We start from the raw sequence: 18,248 nt of genomic DNA, 5'->3' as shown, positions 1-18,248 counted from the left end.
TACAAATCGTAAGTGAAAAAATAGATGGATTTTACTTTATCAAAATTAAAGATTTCTGCTTTATGAAAGATATCAGTGGCAAAGTTAAAGATGGATGATGGACTGAATGAAGATACTGGCAATGTCCAAAGCCAATAAGCAACAAATATCTTGAATATTGGAAGCAGAAAGAAAAATATGCAGATCCAGTGAAAACATGGGCAAAGGATATAAATAGGCTTTTAGCAGAAGGAGGAAGCAGAATGGTTAATAAGCTTACGAAGAAGTGTTCATCCTTCCTAGGAAATGAGAAAGACAAACTAAAACAAGTGGGAGATAGGACTTTATATCCATATAGATGGCAAAAATTAGGCAACTGACCAATATTAAGTGCTGATAAAGAGGTGAATAACGGGGACTCCTCTAACACTGCAATTGTAGCTCCAACTGGCATAGCTGTTCTGGATGGTAAACTGACAGCACCTAATAAAATCAAGAATATGTGCATTTCTATGAGCCAGGAAGCCAATTCCCAGTTAGGCTTTCCAGGAAAAAATTTGTACACATGAAGAGATGTGTACAAAAAGGTTAATTTATGGTACCAAGGAGTTGTAGGTAACTTAGGCCATATGCAGAGAACAAAAAAGATGTGGGGTACATGCGTGGAGTTTTGTGCAGCAACTAGAAATAAAGATCTAGGATTTACACATAACAGTGGACAGATCTCAGAACATAATGTTGAATGAAAAAGAAAGAAATAGGGTAAGGTTTATTTCATAAGATTATTTATGTAGGTTAAAAATATCCACTCAATAAAAACACATTTTTAAAAATGTGTGCACACATATGTATGTAAATAAACATAGGGAGAATTTATTAGAAGCATGTGTATATAATGTACATATTTAGTATTCATATATAAATACACTAGATATAATAGTGTAGGTGCCTGTGGAGAATACTAATGATGATAAAGGACAAAGGGGAGATAATAATAAAATAAAATGAAGAAAGAGAGATCTCTGTGAACAAAGATTCATGAAAGGAACTAAGGAACATCATCATTCAACTCTTGGAGCCTAAGGTCTGAGTAAGAAAACACTATAAAGTAAAAACAAAGGCAAAAAATTCTCAGAGATATAAGCAAGAAGAATACTTTGTAAAGTGAAGAAATGCCTGATTCTGCAGATTGAAAGTGGCATCCTGTATTTCAGGAAAAATAATGGACAAACTGATCTTTACAGCATGTTAGTGAGGTTATTGGCTTGCAAGGTGAAGGTAGAAGCAAAACAAACCAACATAACAGAAACAGAGAACCATGCTGGTCTCAGACTCAGCAGCAACCTTTTTTTTTGCATGGGCAGGCACCAGGAATTGAACCCAGGTTTCTGGCATGGCAGGTGAGAACTCTGCCTATTGAGCTACCATGGCCCTCCTAGCAGCAACTTTTAATGAGAGGAAACTATGAGGAAAAAAACGTCGAAAGGGACCTTTGGAAAGAAAGAATTTTATGTGGATCTTGGTTGTAATTAGAGTTGAAAGGTGACAGATGTTTTCAATTATTCCAAACTCTGGAAATGTAGGATGAACCCTTCTTGAGAAACTTTGATGAAGACATCTAGCCAAATGAGCTGTATAGAGAAAAAAAATCAGAATAGAATTAAGGCTGGATATCAGCAGGGCTTCTGGTTAGAGGATGAATGTAAGTCTTATCTTCCTCAAACATGTAGAAGTATTACCAGGACCACACCGAACAGGGAGCGGGGGTGGCAGTAGGCCAAATGCCTTACCTATGTAATATTTAAAGCTCTTAAATCAAGTAAAAGAGGGACTCAAATATACTATTATTATTTAAAAGGAATAAGGTTCTGACTAGTTGGACATAAAATAATGGTATATTTGATCAAATTAGGACATATTGGTGAGAAAGGGAAGGAGAGGGAATTAAAATATGCAAACGTATTGACCTTTTAGGGTGAAGAATCAACAGAAACAAACACTGAAAAATCAAGGAATGGAAGCTTAGAGATATTTTAGGTTGTCTATGTTACTAGAATAAAAATTAAACAAAACAAAGCATATGGCTGTGCAGCACAGTGAACCCAACGTAAGCCATATACTGTAGTTAATAGGGTAAAAATGTTCTTTCATAAACTGTGACAAAGATACTTCACTAATTCAAGGTATTACTAATAGAGAAGGTATATGGGAACACTATTTTGCGCATGATTTTTTTCTGTAAACCTACAACTTCGCTAATAAAATTTTTCAAAAAAACAACAGATAGAGATGAAAAAAGAAAGGCTTTTGAAAACCTACCACAGTAGCCATTAGAAGAACTGAAATCAGACTGAGTGAGCATGTGAAAGAAGAGGAAGTGGTGGTTAGACAGCGGGACCTCAGAAATATTGATTTCAGGAGCAGCACCTATTTTTATGGTGCTTAAAATAAGAATGATAAGAAATTAAACCTTTTCATACCTACAGGGGAAATGGCAATTGTTTCCCAAAGCGACTGCTTCTGAGTCCCCACACAAAATGGTAACTCTTCTGACACTGTTTAAGCGGGGAGGGGCCTTCCTAGCATGTCCCAGAAGGAACAGCTTCCCCTCACGCAGTGTCGCCACCCTCAGAGTCTTGAAATGCAATGAAATCAAGGAGGCAGATATTTGAAGGTTCAGGAAACTATGTTTTCCTTTTTTTGACAGCTGGATGAAGTGAACTGAAAGGTCTTTTGTAAGAGATAAGAAGAATAAACCAGCTCCTCCGAGTGATAGATTTGAATTCATGTTCTAATTCATCAACAGATTTATCAGATAGGCTCTTCAGATAAATAAAATACCAGGCTGGTAAACTTTCTCATGGTGCCTTCGATGAGTGAAGAAATTAAAATCCCTAAATTTGAGATTCTTTTCTAGTTATTCAGGGATTAGGGTTGCCAGATAAAACCTAGGACTGCTGAATATATTTTAATTTCAGATAAATAGCAACAGTTTTTAGTTTTAGTATGTTCTATGTGGTATTTGGGAGACACTTACACTAAAAAAAAATTTATTGTTCACCTGAAATACAAATTTAACTGGGTGCTATTTGCTAAATCTGGTGACCCTCTCTGGGATGGATGAGAAGCTGCTGTAGGAGGACAAAAATGAAGGGAGTCCTCTTTCAGAAACATAAGTAGCAATTTCTGAAGCTGTTCAAACTGATCAAAAGCTTTGAGATATATTGTCCTGGAAAGAAAGGAGATTTGTCCTACAAAACATAAACTCATCCTGTTTGATCTGGAAACCATCTGTTGCCTCCTTCTCAGATAGATGAGCATGGTGTTTCTCAAAATTTCACAGGTAGGTTTTTTCCTCTGCAACCTGAATCCGTTTACACCTTTAGGTTTCTTCTCTCTGTCCCATTGGTTTGTGCTTGGGAATCAAGTTAGAGTCTCCCTGCCCTTGAGGGATGGGGAATCTCCATTTTTAATTACGCCACCTGCAGTTGGCTTCAAAAAGGGTGAGAGTTAACTTGCAAAAGCTGAGAGGACAAAGAGACAATGATCAAAATGATGGACTAAACACTTCAGTGAGAATAAAGGTATTTTTAGGGGGTGGTTACTTGTTTTGCAAGTGATTCCGAAGTGTCTCCATAACTCTCCGTCTTCCCATGTGGCTTTGCCCTGACTAAGCAGCTCGACATATCTTCAAGTGATTCTTAAGGCTTTGCATTTGGACTTTCAGGAAGGATAGTTTGTCTTTAGCTCTTTCAGAGAATTAAATCTTGGGAAAATCTATCACTTAGAAAACTGCTTCTCCCACTTCCTGTTGTCACTAGAAAATAAGATTAGTAATAATACTTTCTTCACAAAGTTATTCTGAAGAAGAGATGAAATAATATCTATTAGGTTGCTTTGTGGACATGCAGATTTTTTATTTTTTGGCTTTTACAATAGGAATTACTCACAAGTTTGCAGTTCTGAGGCTGTGAAAAGTGTCTAAATTAAGGCATCAACAGGACAATACCTTCTCTGAAGACTGGTTACTGGCAAGCTTGGGCTCCTCTGTCATATAGCAAGGCACATGGCATCTGCTGGTCCTTCTTTCCCAGGTTTCGTTGTTTTCAGCTTCTGGCTTCAGTGGCTTCTGCTCTCAGCTTCTGCAGTGAACATGCAGATTTAAACTGATGGCTGTTATATGAGTTGAATAGAGACATTATAAGGTTTGCTGAATTCTTAGCTAAAGCAAAGTTATTTCAATTACAAATCATAACTCTTCTAGGCATAGAGTTTTTGTCATATTTGTATAACCTTCAAATAAATGTTACTTGCCTTAATACATTTTACTCGTTAGTAGTTTTTAAAACCAAGGTGAGCGGTAGAGAAATAATGCCATAATATTTAAGATTTAAAGAAAGGTTAGTGGTATGTGTAGGCACAAACTACTCTGGGACTAAAAGCTCAAGATTCTTTTTCTTTATTTTAGTAATAAAATTTATCCTTTGCTAGGTGAAGTATCTATTTTCTTTCTAAAGGAAGAGAAAGGGTGATAATATTTTGCTGATGAATTCTACTGAATATAACATGTATTCCTGAATAGTTGGATGTAAATAAAATTTTGGCAAGGCAAATTCTGTTTATTAATAAGTCCTTTATGTTCATTCTAGTTGATGCCAATTACCAGGGGGTTGGTAAATTTCTAGGTGCAACAGGAACTGAAAGAACTTAGACACCCATAAGCGGTGATACAATTCTCCAAAAGAAGCACCACTAACGCACATGATAGTTCCTCTGGTAATTCTGAAGTAGCCTATCATTGTCTAAAATGAAATCTTAACTAGAAAGGAATCGTAAATGAACTTTCTCCAATTTAATCTGAGTACACTTACATAGTTTAAGAACATATTATTAGCATGTGTAGTAGTTAGATTCAGTTGTCAACTTGGCCAGGTGAAGGCACCTACTTCTGTTGCTGTGGACATGAGCCAATGGTACGTGAACCTCATCTGTTATGGATCACATCTGCAGTGGGCTAGGAGGCATGCCTGCTGCAATGAATGACATTTGACTTAATTGGCTGGTGCTTAAATGAGAGAGCGCAATGTAGCACAGCCCAAGCAGCTCAGCATACCTCATCTCAGCACTCACAGCTCAGCCCAGGCCTTTGGAGATGCAGAAAGAAATCACCCCGGGGAAAGTTGTTGGAACCCAGAGGCCTGGAGAGAAGGCCAGTAGAGATCACCCTGTACCTTCCCATGTAAGAAAGAACCTCAGGTGAAAGTTAGCTGCCTTTCCTCTGAAGAACTAACAAAATAAATTCCCTTTTATTAAAAGCCAATCTGTCTCTGATGTGTTGCATTCTGGCAGCTAGCAAACTAGAACAGCATGTAAACATTGCTATCTGCACAGTACTTTTCATCTCCCCATCTCCCTACTTCTGGTTTTTAAAGGACCAGCACTTGAACCTCTTCTCTTTTTCATCAACTATCACTTTTCTGGCAATCTCATCTGATCTTATGATTTCATGTATCATTTACATGTTCTTGACTATTAAATTTACACTAACAATCTGGATATTTCCCAGCAACTCTAGCCTCATTCATCCAAAATCCTACTGATGTTTATGTTTGGATGACAAGACATATCTTCAAGTGAACATGCCCAAAACTAAGCTTCTGATTTCTCATCTTTCCCGACAAATAGTTGTCTTCATTTGCTCTTTCTCTATCCATGAATGGTAATTTCATCTTCCAGTTTCTCAGGCCTAAATTTTGGTTGTTATTCTTGACTTTCCTTTCCTCTTAAATTCCAATATCCACACCATCATCATGTCCCATTAGTGCTGCCTTCACAATATGCCCAAGTCCTCCATGCTCAGAGCCTCCATTCTGACCTTCTGGGCCCACCTGTACTGCTGTAACCCCTCATTGCAGTAGCCCCTAACTGGTCTCCCTGCTTTTGCCTTTGTCCCCCTGAATGGGTTCTTTTTAACGTAATTTTATTGAGACATATTCACATGCCATGCAACCCATCCAAAGTATACCATCAGTGGTTCACAGTATCATCACATAGTTGTGCATTCATCACCATGATCATTTATAGAATATTTGCATTAGTCCAGACAATGAAATAAAAAGAAAACTCCAAACATCCCATACACCCTGCCCCTCCGTATTATTAATCACTGATAGTGGACTCTACCCAATTTTAAGACTTACAGTAGAGTTAGGTTAACTAAGACAATGTAGTATTGTCAGATATATAGCTGTGGAACAGAACAAAACATCCAGAAACAGATCCATATAAACATGAACAATCACCTTCTTTATTTTTTTGCAATAAAGTTTTATAATAATTACCAAAGACTAGGGCTACAGGATTGCGGTTCAACAAATTCAGGTATTTCTTTCTGGCTATTCCAAAACTAGACACTAAGAAGAAACATCCATATAATGAGTTAGCAGTCACAGTCATGTGTTAATTCATAATTTCTCAGTTACACCTCCTCCCATTTATTTGATCTTTCATCAATCTCCAGGGATATATGGGCAATGATTTTAACTTCATGTTGGAAAGGGGTGGTGTCCTTATAGGGTAGAAGAATACACTGGCTGATATTCTTGGAGAGACTAGTACCACTGGGTTTGGGAGCCTATCTGGCATAGGATCAATCTGGAGGCCTTAAGTTTATGAAAAAAATAAACTTACCAAGAAAATCTTTTATGGAGACTTAGAGCCCAGGGCACTCACTAGGGCTTTTAGGTATACTGTTGGTTGGGGCATGGCATACTGCAATAGTGTGAAATATCTGCTTAAAGCTTGTATAAAAATAACCTCCAGAAAGGCCTCTCAGCTCTATTTGAAATCTCTTAGCCACTGAAACTTTGTTTTGTTCCATTTCTTTCCCCACTTTGGTCAAGAATGCATTCTCAATCCTACAATGCCAGGGCCAGGCTAGTCCCTGAGATCTATGTCCCAAGTTGCCAGGGAGACTTACATCCCTGGCAGTCATGTCTCATGTAGGGGGAGGGTATTGAGTTTATTTTCAGAGGCAACTTAGAGAGAGAGGCCACATATGAGCAACAAAAGAGGCTCTCTGGGGGTGACTCTTAGGCAAAACTATATGCAGAACTTGCTTTGCCATTGCAGGAGTAAGTTTCATACTTTCTGCCCCAAATATTGAGTAGATTCTTAATATAGCACTCAGAGCCATTCTGGTAAAATCAGAATTAGATCCTGGCATTTCTTTGCCCAAACCTTTTCATGACACCTCATTTCATGTAGATTATAGACACAATTCCTTATACTGCACAGGAAGAGCCTAATGACCTGCCCTCCCTTAGCTCTCTGAATTCTTTTTCCTGTGATGCTTCTCCATTGCTTCACTTCAACCACTACTTCCTCCCTGTTTATTGAACATGTCAGCATGCTCCAGCCTCAGCTCCACTCCAGACTGGAATGGTCTACCAGTGCCCTCTCCCCACCCCCCACCTCCTTCAGAGCTTTATGTAAATGTGATCTTCTCCTTGAGGTCTTTCCTGGAACAGTACCTAAAACTGTAACCTGCCTCTTCACATGCATGTGCACACACATGTAGACACACATGGCCATACACGTAGACTCTATTTTCCTCCACTGCCAGGGTGTCTCTTCAGCAGGTACTGCAACCTCACATAGCATATGTTTTCCATATGCATCTTGCTTATGACTGCAAGCATCATGCAAGTAGGTATTTTTGTCTGTTTTGCTCATTCTTCTATCTTTAATACCTTGAACAGTGCCTGGCACAATCCATATTCATTTCTAGGATAAATTAAATAAATAGCAGCACTCAATAATTATTAAATAAGTTACTGGAACAAGAGACCTTCTTCTTTGAGCTCTTCAGTGTGTTTCTATTTGGAATCACAGGGAGAGCATGTTGGATGGAACAGCTAATTCCTACCTCTACACCAAACTGCTGATTTCCTCACCTCTTGCCTCAAGGCAGCAATTGTGTTTTAAGGAACAATAGTCATTATGGAGGCTCCAAGATGTATTTTTGTGTGGTACCTTGCCAAGTTAAGAAATTGAGTAGTCTATAATTTAAAATAATTTGCCATGGCCTAGCATTTTCCAAACTTCATTGATCCTTTTTTCACCAAAATCCATAATCATCCTTGGGTCTAATGCTTGTAGAACATACTTTGGGAAACAAAGTGTTTGAGCCTATAAGAACTCATAATGATCATAGTCTATTCATACTACATGTGTATAAACAATATAGGAAAAATATTAGTTACTGTGAGGGGTAGCATTCTGAATTGAGTATTAGGATTGAGATTTAGGGATTGCTTTGCTAAAAAGAAACCCAGTCAGAAAAATGTTTTTGACACTTGAACACGCAAATCTCATGGTGGTTTGTTCAAAGCAGCAGTGAAAATATAGCAGTGAAAAAATTAGAGCAACATAAAGTATCTTGCATGCTTTATTGGGACCCATCCTTTTCGTCTCATTAACACAAGTCAAATAGCATGCTTCTTTCTACCAACGTTATTGAACACCTACTACATGTCAGACAGTTTTTAGACATCATTGGTGAGCAAAATGAAGTACCTTGCTCTCATGGAGCTTACATTGTAGTGGGAGAAAAAAGGGGACAGATCCACAAATAAATCTATATTATGTCAGGAGGTGATGAACACAAGAAGAAAACAGCTGCTAGGTAAGGTCACCAAGGGTGGAGGGCCTGACGGGACTCTGGCAGGTCAGAGGCAGTCTCCATATAATGTGACACCACCCCTGGAAGCCCTGCAGGTATCCAAGGGAAGAGAGTTCCAAAACAGGGCATGGGAAGTGCCAGCCCTGAGGTCAGAGGAGAGGGCCACATGGTTGCAGTTTTAGACAGTGTCAGTAAGGCTGTGTAGAGGAGGTGGCATTTGAATGAAGCTCTGAAGGAGGGGAGGGAGAGATGGGATGTGGGGGCAGAGTTATGGGCAATGCGTTCCAAGATGCCAAGAGACTGCTGTGGAGGATCCCTGTAGCCAGCAAGATGATGGGTGAGGGCTGCAAGAGGAGAGACGAGTGGGCCCCTTTGATGTCTTAGAGGGCCTTTGAGCCTTAGTTTGGGAGTGACAGGATGGACCTTGAACTGCTGTGCTTAGCTGGAAAGGGAAAGGCAGGAGCAGGGAGACCAGGTAGGAAATGAAAGGGCACGATCCAGGTGGTAGATGGTGGAGCTCGGACCGGTGTGGGGTAGTGCCATCTCCATGGAGAGGTGAGATGTGGTGAGACTCATGGTGTGTTGTGAAGATAGAGGCAGGAGGATCTGCTGATACATTGGACTTGCGATTAAAAAGGAGAGGAAACAAAGACAACACGGAAGGTTTTGAACAGTGGAGATATATCTCCAGACAAGCAGAAACCTGAGGGAGCAGATTTGGGGGGCAGAACAAGAGCTGTTGGAACTGGGCTTATTAAAGTTAAAATGTCCACAGTGGGGTCCACGTGTGGTAAAATGCTCGCCTTTCATGCGGGAGACCCAGGTTCGATTCCCGGACCATGCACCACCCCCTCCCCACCAAAAAAAATGTCCACAGTGGAGAAGTTCAGGCATGATGTTAAATGTATACGTTTCAGAATATGATCTTGATGTGCCTTTTTTAGATCTGAGATTTTGATACAGTTATTAAATGTGATTACCACATATTCATTTGCTCAGTAAGCTGTATTCAGGATGACTCAAAATACGTGTCTGCAAGGCTTTATTTCAACCAACAGTGGAAAGCAGTAACAGGATGGGGTTTTCAACAGATAGTTTACTTGGAACTAATGATAATTGGTTTACTGTGCCTTTTCCTTCCTCCCTCCTCAAAAATATCAACAAGCCACACAGAGCTCTTATCTTAATGAAATTAGGTATGCACGTTGAGCGTTCTACAAGGATTCAGCTAATAGCTCTGGAAAATTAGGGGTCTATAAGGTCTGCATCCAGTTCTCATCTTTAAGAGATGTTACGGATTGAGTTATGTCCCCCACCCAGCATGCTCAAGTCCTAGCCCCTGGTCCTGTGGGGTGTGACTTCAGTTCAAAAGTGGATCCTTGAAAGTCCCATTAGTTAAGGTGAGGTGAAAATGAATCAGGTAGGTCTTAATCCAGTGTGACTCGGAGGCCTCGTAAACAGAGGAAATTTAGACACAGGAGGAGGAGACAGATGAGGAGAGATTTGGCCACATGACAGAGGGCGAGCTCGAACTGCAGATATCCAGCAAATCACCACCAGCACCATCCTGCTGAAACCTTGATTTTAGACATCTGGTCTCCCAAACTGAGAGACAGTAAATTCTTGTAGCTTAAGCCAACGGTTTATGGTAGTTTGTTGCAGCAGCCCTGGTGAACTAAGACAGGAAACAATAGTTGAGGTTTTGGTTTTAATTTATGATTCCTCGTTGTATTAATAGTTACACCATTTTACACTTGAAGGAAGAGAATTTCAATATAGAACTATTTTCGTAGGCATATCAGGCAAGTGGAAGAATAGCAAGAGATACTGAGGATATGACATTATTGAAAAAAAGGGATGCATTAAAATCTACTTAATGCTTTCACTCTTTCTCTGAATCAGAAGTGGCATCAGAATTTTGGAGAATCTCAGGGCCTTTGTTATGAACTTCAGTGATCATCAAGTTAACAACATTATGAAGGATTGGTTAAGGGAAAGTTAATGTGAAAAGCTGCCAGATGACAGTAAGCCTCTCTAAACAAGTTTTGGCACAAATGAAGGAGTGCTTTTATTTTAAAGTAAAACTTAAAAAAATCTTACCTTCCCTGTGGAATGATTTTTCCCCAAAAAATGTTATTGAGAATGGAGAGATAAGAGTAAGACTGAGCTTTCTTAAGGCTGCTTCTTCTATTAATTTTTCCCCAAAGCCAAATTCACACAGAATATTTTATACCTGGGATTAATTTTTATTGAAGTATAATCCTGAAATAAACAAAATAGTGGTTTTCCTTCCTTCTGAAAAAATTGGTTAAGGTTAGGTTATTAGTGATTCAAGCCAAGCCATATTATACATGGTTATTCAACCGACAGAGACAGTCTCCATTAAAATTTTTCCTTTGGGTTAATAATTGCCATTTTCAGCCTACAATTTCTTACAGATGATTTGTTTAGAAACCATGATTGTACCCTCTACTAAATCCTTTGGAATTTAGTCTTTAGTCTTATGCCTTAAAAATTACTTATAAGTACTTGTCTAATTAAGCAAATTGATGCAAACAAATATCACTTGTCAAGACCAAATTTTTCTTGTTTATTAGACACTCTTTGTTCATATTGTAACTTTAATTAAACTTATGGATTCTGACATGCACAGATAAGTTTGCTTCAATAACCTGTAGCCTCAGTGTTCTTGAAATTAGAGTACATGTAGGTTTTAGGGGACAGAAATGCCCCTGAACTTCAAGTTTAAAAATGTCATGAACAATGTGCTTTTGGTTGTTGTTGAGTCATTGGATAGCTTTTGTTTTATGAACAAAGATGGTCCAATGACTGATATTTAATGATTTGAGTTATATGCTGAGAAATTATCGAAACAGTATGCTTTATATCTTCTGTTGCTTTTTTTCATTTCAGATGTTGCTTTTTTCATCTATGTAAGTTCTTTTAGGGTTTTTAAATATTTTCTTTTATCACCTCATTATGGACATGTACCTCTCTAGATTATTGAACATATACAACATATTTATAATGGTTATTTTAACATCCTTGCCTGCTATCATCTCTACAATTTCTGGGTCTTTCCTCTTAATTGATTTATCTCCTGGTTATGGGTCATAACCAGGTCATTCCCTCCTCCTTGTATGCCTGGTAAATTTTGATTGGATGTTAGGCATTGTGAATAATACTGAGTTTGTCTCAATGTTCTGTCATTATGAGTCTTTCCAGTCTGGCTGGTGGGAACACAAAACACTCCCTATGAGCTCCAGGACTTGTTTGGCCTTCTGCTTTCTGGCAGTGTGTTCCCAGTGTCAGGTAGTTTTCTCTCAAGCATGAGCAGATTAATACTCAGCTGATGTCTTGCAGGATGTTCAATTAAAGTCTGACCATCTCAGGAGTTCTCGATGTAGCTCTCTCCTCTTGGTGATGCCGCCTTGTGAATTCCAGCTGCCTTGATCTCCTTGAACTCAGATCTTGATCTTCTCAACTAAATGATGGTCCGGCTCTGGATTCCTCTCCTTGCCATGTGACTTGGGAACTACCTCCATTTTGTTTCCTGTTTCTTGGGGGATCATAATCTTGTACTTTCTGTCGTCCATTGCCTAAAAAATTATTGTTTCACATATTTTGTATGATTTTCTAGTTGTTTAAGGTTAGAAGGACAAATCTGATCGTGGTCAAAAGAGGAATTTTAATGCTTCATATCTAATAATCTGTTTCACACATTAAGGTGATGAACTAGAAAATAATTCAACATATATTTATTGAGAGCACATATCAAGTACAAGTTTTCCATGTTAAACATTCTAAAGAATTAAAGAAGAAACTGGAGTTGGACTTATTCCTCTAACAATGTACCCCCAAATAAATGTGAGGCCAAATGTGATGCATGTCACAAAAGGGGTATGAGCAAAATGCTACAGAAATTTAAAAGTTAAAGAAAAAATGTTGGCAGGGATAAGGAGCATGCAAATATGAATCTATAAAATAATGGTGTAGAGAAGGGGAGAGAGAAAGGGGAAGACAGTGAGAGGCCAAGACAGATGAAGGCAGACAGGAGGTGACACTATAGCCTATTGGATAAGAGAGAGAAGCATGATTCAGCTGAGCTTGGTGTTTTTCTTTAATGGTATTGCAGCATTTTATGGTCAAGGAAGGTATTCTACTTAATTATGGTATCTTCTATGACAATCATAACGATAACCTGTATATTCTAAAAAGATTCTGTTTTAGAATTTGTGGTAGGCTGGATAATGGCTTCTGAAATGTGTCCATGTCCTAATCCCTAAAACCTGTGACTTTTATTTTATATGGCAAAGCAACTTTGCAGATGTGATTAAGTTAAGGACTGGAATACAGGGTGCATTATCTAAATTCTGTAGTTGTGTATAATGAGATTCAACTGTTTGAGCCAAGTTGACTTGTTACTTGAAGTAAAAGAATAATCAAATGAGATGGACACACTAGGTTGACTCAGTTAGAGGGAGTCACTCTGCTTATATGGTTAGACAATAGTATGGATGAGTGCTGCCCAATAGAAATATAATGTGAGTCACAAATACAAAGCACATGTGTGATTTTAACTTTTATAATAGCCTCATTAAAAGAAGTGAAAAAGAAACAATAAAATAAAATTTAAAAGCATATACTTAATTTAACTCAATATATCAAAAAATACTAACTTTTCAACATGTAATCAGTATAAAACTTAGTAAGACATTTTACGTGTTTTTCTTCGTGCATAGCTTTGAAATCCAGTGTGTATTTTACACTTAGGGCACATCTCAATTTGATTCAGCCACATTTCAAGGACTTGGTGGTCACCTGTGGCTAGGAGCTGCATGGTGTAGAAATAAACAGCATTTATTATATATAGGTCATCTAGGTATCTACTGGTAACCTGGAATCATTGGGAGTTGGGAATTGTCTCATTTTCAGGCTCCCAAGAAGGGTTCTGTGGGAAATCATATTGAGACCCAAGCATGCAGTTTTCAGTGCTCACCCAGGGACTGTGTGATTTGTCCCATAGGAGGAAAAGAGAAAACAGTCTTTTACTCCTTACTTCCCAGGTTCAGGTGAGTAACTCCAGTCCCTCCTTGTGCATATGCAGAAGAACTTATGTTTGCAGCTCAGATGAAACAAATGCTTAGTAACCTCAGTTCCCCGTGAAGAGAAGTGGAGTGGTATATTTTGCTAGGTCTCAAGTTTGTCTTTAAGTGCATCACAGCTACCGAATCTAATGACTCCAGCAGCAGAAAAGTCATAGTGTGTGTCTGTGGGGTTTGTGCACAACACGGAGCTGAAAAATGGTGTTTCCAGGCAGGATTTCTGCTAGAGACCAGGAAGCAGCTGTAGATCAAGTAGCACTCCAGTGGGATGGGATAAAAGGGCTCTGCGACTAGACGTCCTCGCTGATTCCCATCCCTCTGCTAATTGCTTTGCTGTGTGAGCCAGCGTCATTTATTTCCTCTCCAGACTGAGTTTCATTCCAAGCAACCTGACTTTGTGTTAACAAAATTATGTTTTCATGCCTTGAAAATAATATGACTTTTAGTGTAACGCTTTTATGAATACCTTTTTGGTCTTTCTTTCAGCAGTTAGGCATTGAGCATCCCTTGGAGAGCAATGGATACTGTGGGGGAGCACAAGAAAGAACAAAATACCGTTCTTTCCTTTAAGGTTACTCTCTAGAGCTGGGAAATTAAAGATTCCAGAGCAACCCTTGCCATAGCTGAACCAATGAGATTACAAGTTGTTTTTTTTTTTTTTTTTCAGTTAATCCTAATGTAATGAGTATTTCTCATCAAAGACCTCAAAGGTGTTTTGCCACAGGATCATATTAGCTGAGAGCTCCAGCAATGAAAACATTTCACATTCGTATGTCAGAAAAGGTAAATGTTTTGCAGAACAAAATAGAAAACCTGGAAATAGACTCAGATTCAAAGGGAGAATAAAAAAATGTATTTAAAATGACTTTTGAACCTGCTGATGAAGAGGTTTATTCAATGACTAGTAAATATTTATCTTGTTTCTTATATCAAAATGTATTTTTCTAGACTCACAAGAAATTTATAGACAGAGACAGAGATGGGATTGCCCCCGATATGTTCAGGGAATAATACGTACATTAATTAAGCTGAACGCTGAAAACAGTGTTGAAAAGAAAGGTAAGGGTCTAATTATGGATAATTATGAAGGCTGAGCTGTGGGACTGAGACCTTTAGAGACATTGACAGTGAGAAGCAAAGCATGGGATTATCGTGGGTAGCGTTGCGGTTAAGGGAGATGTTTATACTTTTAACATGTTAACCTTTTATATCAAATTCATATCTGATACTATGAAGTTCATAAGCATACTGTGATTTTAATATTTCTTACATTTTCTATTACGTACTTTCATTTTCCTATGGATCTGATGTATTTTATGAATGAAAACTTGCTTAATGGAGTGTTCTCAAAATAGAATGCTTATTTGTGTTATCCCCAGTTTTCCAAAGATCTGACATGTCACGTAATTGTTTTCTTCCCATTAGACTACTTGTTCTTGATGACAACGTATTTTTTAATGAATTTTTTAGAACAGTTGCAGGTTTACAGGAAAATCATGCAGAAATTATAGAGTTCCTTTATACCCTCTTATGCAGTTTCCCTCTTATTAACATTTTTGCACTAATGTGGTATTGTATTATTAACTATAGTGCTTAGTTTACATTAGGGGTCAATATTTGTGTTGTATGGTTCTATGGATTTTTAAAAATTTATTCTGTTGACATATATAGAAACTAAGAGTCCCCATTTTAACCACTTTCAAGTATACAATTCAGTAGTGTTAATTACATTTGCAATGTTGTGCTGAAAGAATATTTCCTTATTATTCTCTGTACTTCTTTTGCCTGGTACAATGTGTGGCACATTCAAAAAACATTTATAGTCACCCACTATATGCCAGACCCTGGTTGAGATGGTGAGAAAGCAGTGATTAGCATATTGGATGTAGTCCCTGCACTTACAGAGTGTATGGTCCATCAGGGAAGATGGACAACTGCATAGCAATGCCTGAAGGATGAAGGTGTGAGTGGTGTTATGGGACCCCCTGCAGGGGAATTTAATTTGGTTTAAAGTGAGGATCAAGAAAGGGTTCCTAGAGTAAGTTTCATTTATTCCATGTGTTGGTCATTTAGTTACTGTCGTTTAGTTACAGCTCCAATCCTGCCCTTCTGTGATCTGCTCTGTGGTCTTGGGGCTAGAAATTTGCAAATATAGTTATTTGTCCTCTGACAAGTGATCCCTGGTAAATTTTACAAACAGGGAGCACTAGAGGGGAAACCAGAGGCAGGACTGTTGCAAGACTGTCCTGGTCAGTGGGCCCTAAGCAAGCATCCCCAACTCTGGTGGTAGCCCTCTCCAGCTGTCTTTCCTTGGCACTCCTGATTTCAGCCTTATTGCACCCCTAAGAGGTTAAGGACCATTCAGGTCATTCTCCCTTTACAGAGATCTGAGCCCTAGCTCCATGGGGTCCCTTCAACTCGGTGCCTCCTCAGAATCTCTTAATACCAAAGCTACGCCCCAGAGGATGAAGCTGTCTTTTATAGGTGTTATCTGGGCAATCACAGCATTCACTTTTTGCTCTTTTACTCTTCTAATGCTTACAAAAGCTAACTCCCCATATCAAATTCCTTCCTTTGAAACACCAAGCATAGGTTTCTATTTTTTTACTGGATCCTGACTGATACAATCTGCGTTCTTCAGGATGAAGAATTACTATGTGAATGGTGGGATAAAAGTGTTCCTGGAAAAGAGGAAAACGTGTTTTAACATAAGAGAGTAGTTTCTCTGTTCATTTCAGAAGGATCACTTGGGTTTAATGGGTGGAAAATAAGTTGGAGTACAGTACCAATCTGCTTTGTTTAGGTGGATGTCTGGGTTTGTATTTTCTTCCCCTTTCTCCATAGCTGTAACCTATTAACAAGTTCCCCACACTCCCCCAGATATCCCTGTAATTCTGATATGCATTCTAAGGTTGGACTCCAGTACTGGTGGTGTTTAAGGAGCTCCCAAGATGATTCTAACTTGTCTCCAGCCCTAACTCCAGTCCAGAGGTCCTCAAACTTTAGCATGCATCTCTCAGAAGGCTGTTAAATCAAATATTGCTGGGCAAAACACCTTGATATCTGGATTAGGGCCTGGAACTGTTTCTAACAGGTTCCAGGCGATGCTGAAGCTGCTGGTCAAGGGACCCCCACTTTGAGAAACTCTGGCCTGGGTCAAGAAGTTATCACACACTTGGACCACAGTAGCTTCCTCCCTGTTCTACCGCATTCTACCTTTATCTCCCTGCAGTCCATTCTCCACCTACTTGCTTGTGAGCTTTTGGGAAAGTAGATTGGATCGTATGAGTTGCTGTACCCTTTGCATTGCCTGTTCTCCACTGTAAACTTCGCTATATGTTCCAAAGTCGTAAAATCAAATGTCATGAAGTCCAAAGCTCTTAATCCACCTACAAAAGCCTTCCATGATCTGGCCCTGCCTACTCAAAGCTGTCCTTCACCACTGCTTTCTGATCCCACTGGCCTTCCTTCCCATCCTCAAACACATCAGTCTGTTCCTTCCACAGGCTTTCTCCTGGTTGTCCCATGCCACAGTGTCCTCGCCCCAGTGTTTGCACGATTGGCTCCTTTTTCAGCATCCAGGGCACAGCTCAATGGCTGCCTCCTCATCTCTCCAGTTCCTGCATTGACCTTACTTTGTTTTCTTCGTAGCACATACCACTTCCAATTGCATGTTCCTATGGCTGTATGTGCCACTGTAGATCAAAGTGGGGATCTAGTATCACTGTGGTTTCCCACCGAGTCTACGACCCCTGGAACAAGGTCTGGAGCATCGAAACACTTGTAAATCCTGTTGAATGATGAAATCAATATACTCACATGAGTAAAAAGGTCCCAGTGAGGAGAAAAGTAAGTGTAAATGTATTTTTAGAGTGTTCAACTGTCTTGGTTTTCCTAGGACTGAGGGGGGTCCCCAGGATGTGGGACATTTAGGGTGAAAGCCAAAACAATCTTGGAAAACAAGAAGTAGGCAAATAGCCCTACTTCTTACACACTTGCTTCGGATGTCTTCCAGTGCTCTCCCATGGGATATTAATTCTGTTCTCCTTGGCATGTTTTAGCATCCCCCTCATCTTAATTTTGGTTACTATCGCTTCTTAAACTTTTAACAAAATTGACACATAGTATAACCAGGAAGAACCTTGACATTGATATTGCTTGCATATAAGACCAAGAACTCATTCTAGATTTCTTTGGTTGTCTCATCCCGTGTGACGCTGTTCCTTGTAAAAAAAAAAAAAAGTCTTAGGTTGAAAATAAAGCCTTATGCTCAAGCTTGAGGGCATCTCAGGTGGACCTTGGACAATGCAGGATTAAAACAAGGACTATAATTATAAGGAAGGGAAAAACTGAATAGGTATTGAATAGCAGGAAAAGATCTGAGGAGTAAAATGGACCACCACCCATTTAGCAAGCTAGTCATGATAAATAAAATAATGAAGGAATAAAAGCAAAAAAGAAAAAAGAAAAAGTACTAAAAT

The sequence above is a fragment of the Tamandua tetradactyla genome, chromosome 6 (assembly GCF_023851605.1).
Source record: "Tamandua tetradactyla isolate mTamTet1 chromosome 6, mTamTet1.pri, whole genome shotgun sequence".
In the NCBI taxonomy this organism is placed as follows: domain Eukaryota; kingdom Metazoa; phylum Chordata; class Mammalia; order Pilosa; family Myrmecophagidae; genus Tamandua; species Tamandua tetradactyla.
This window is presented reverse-complemented; position numbering follows the sequence as displayed.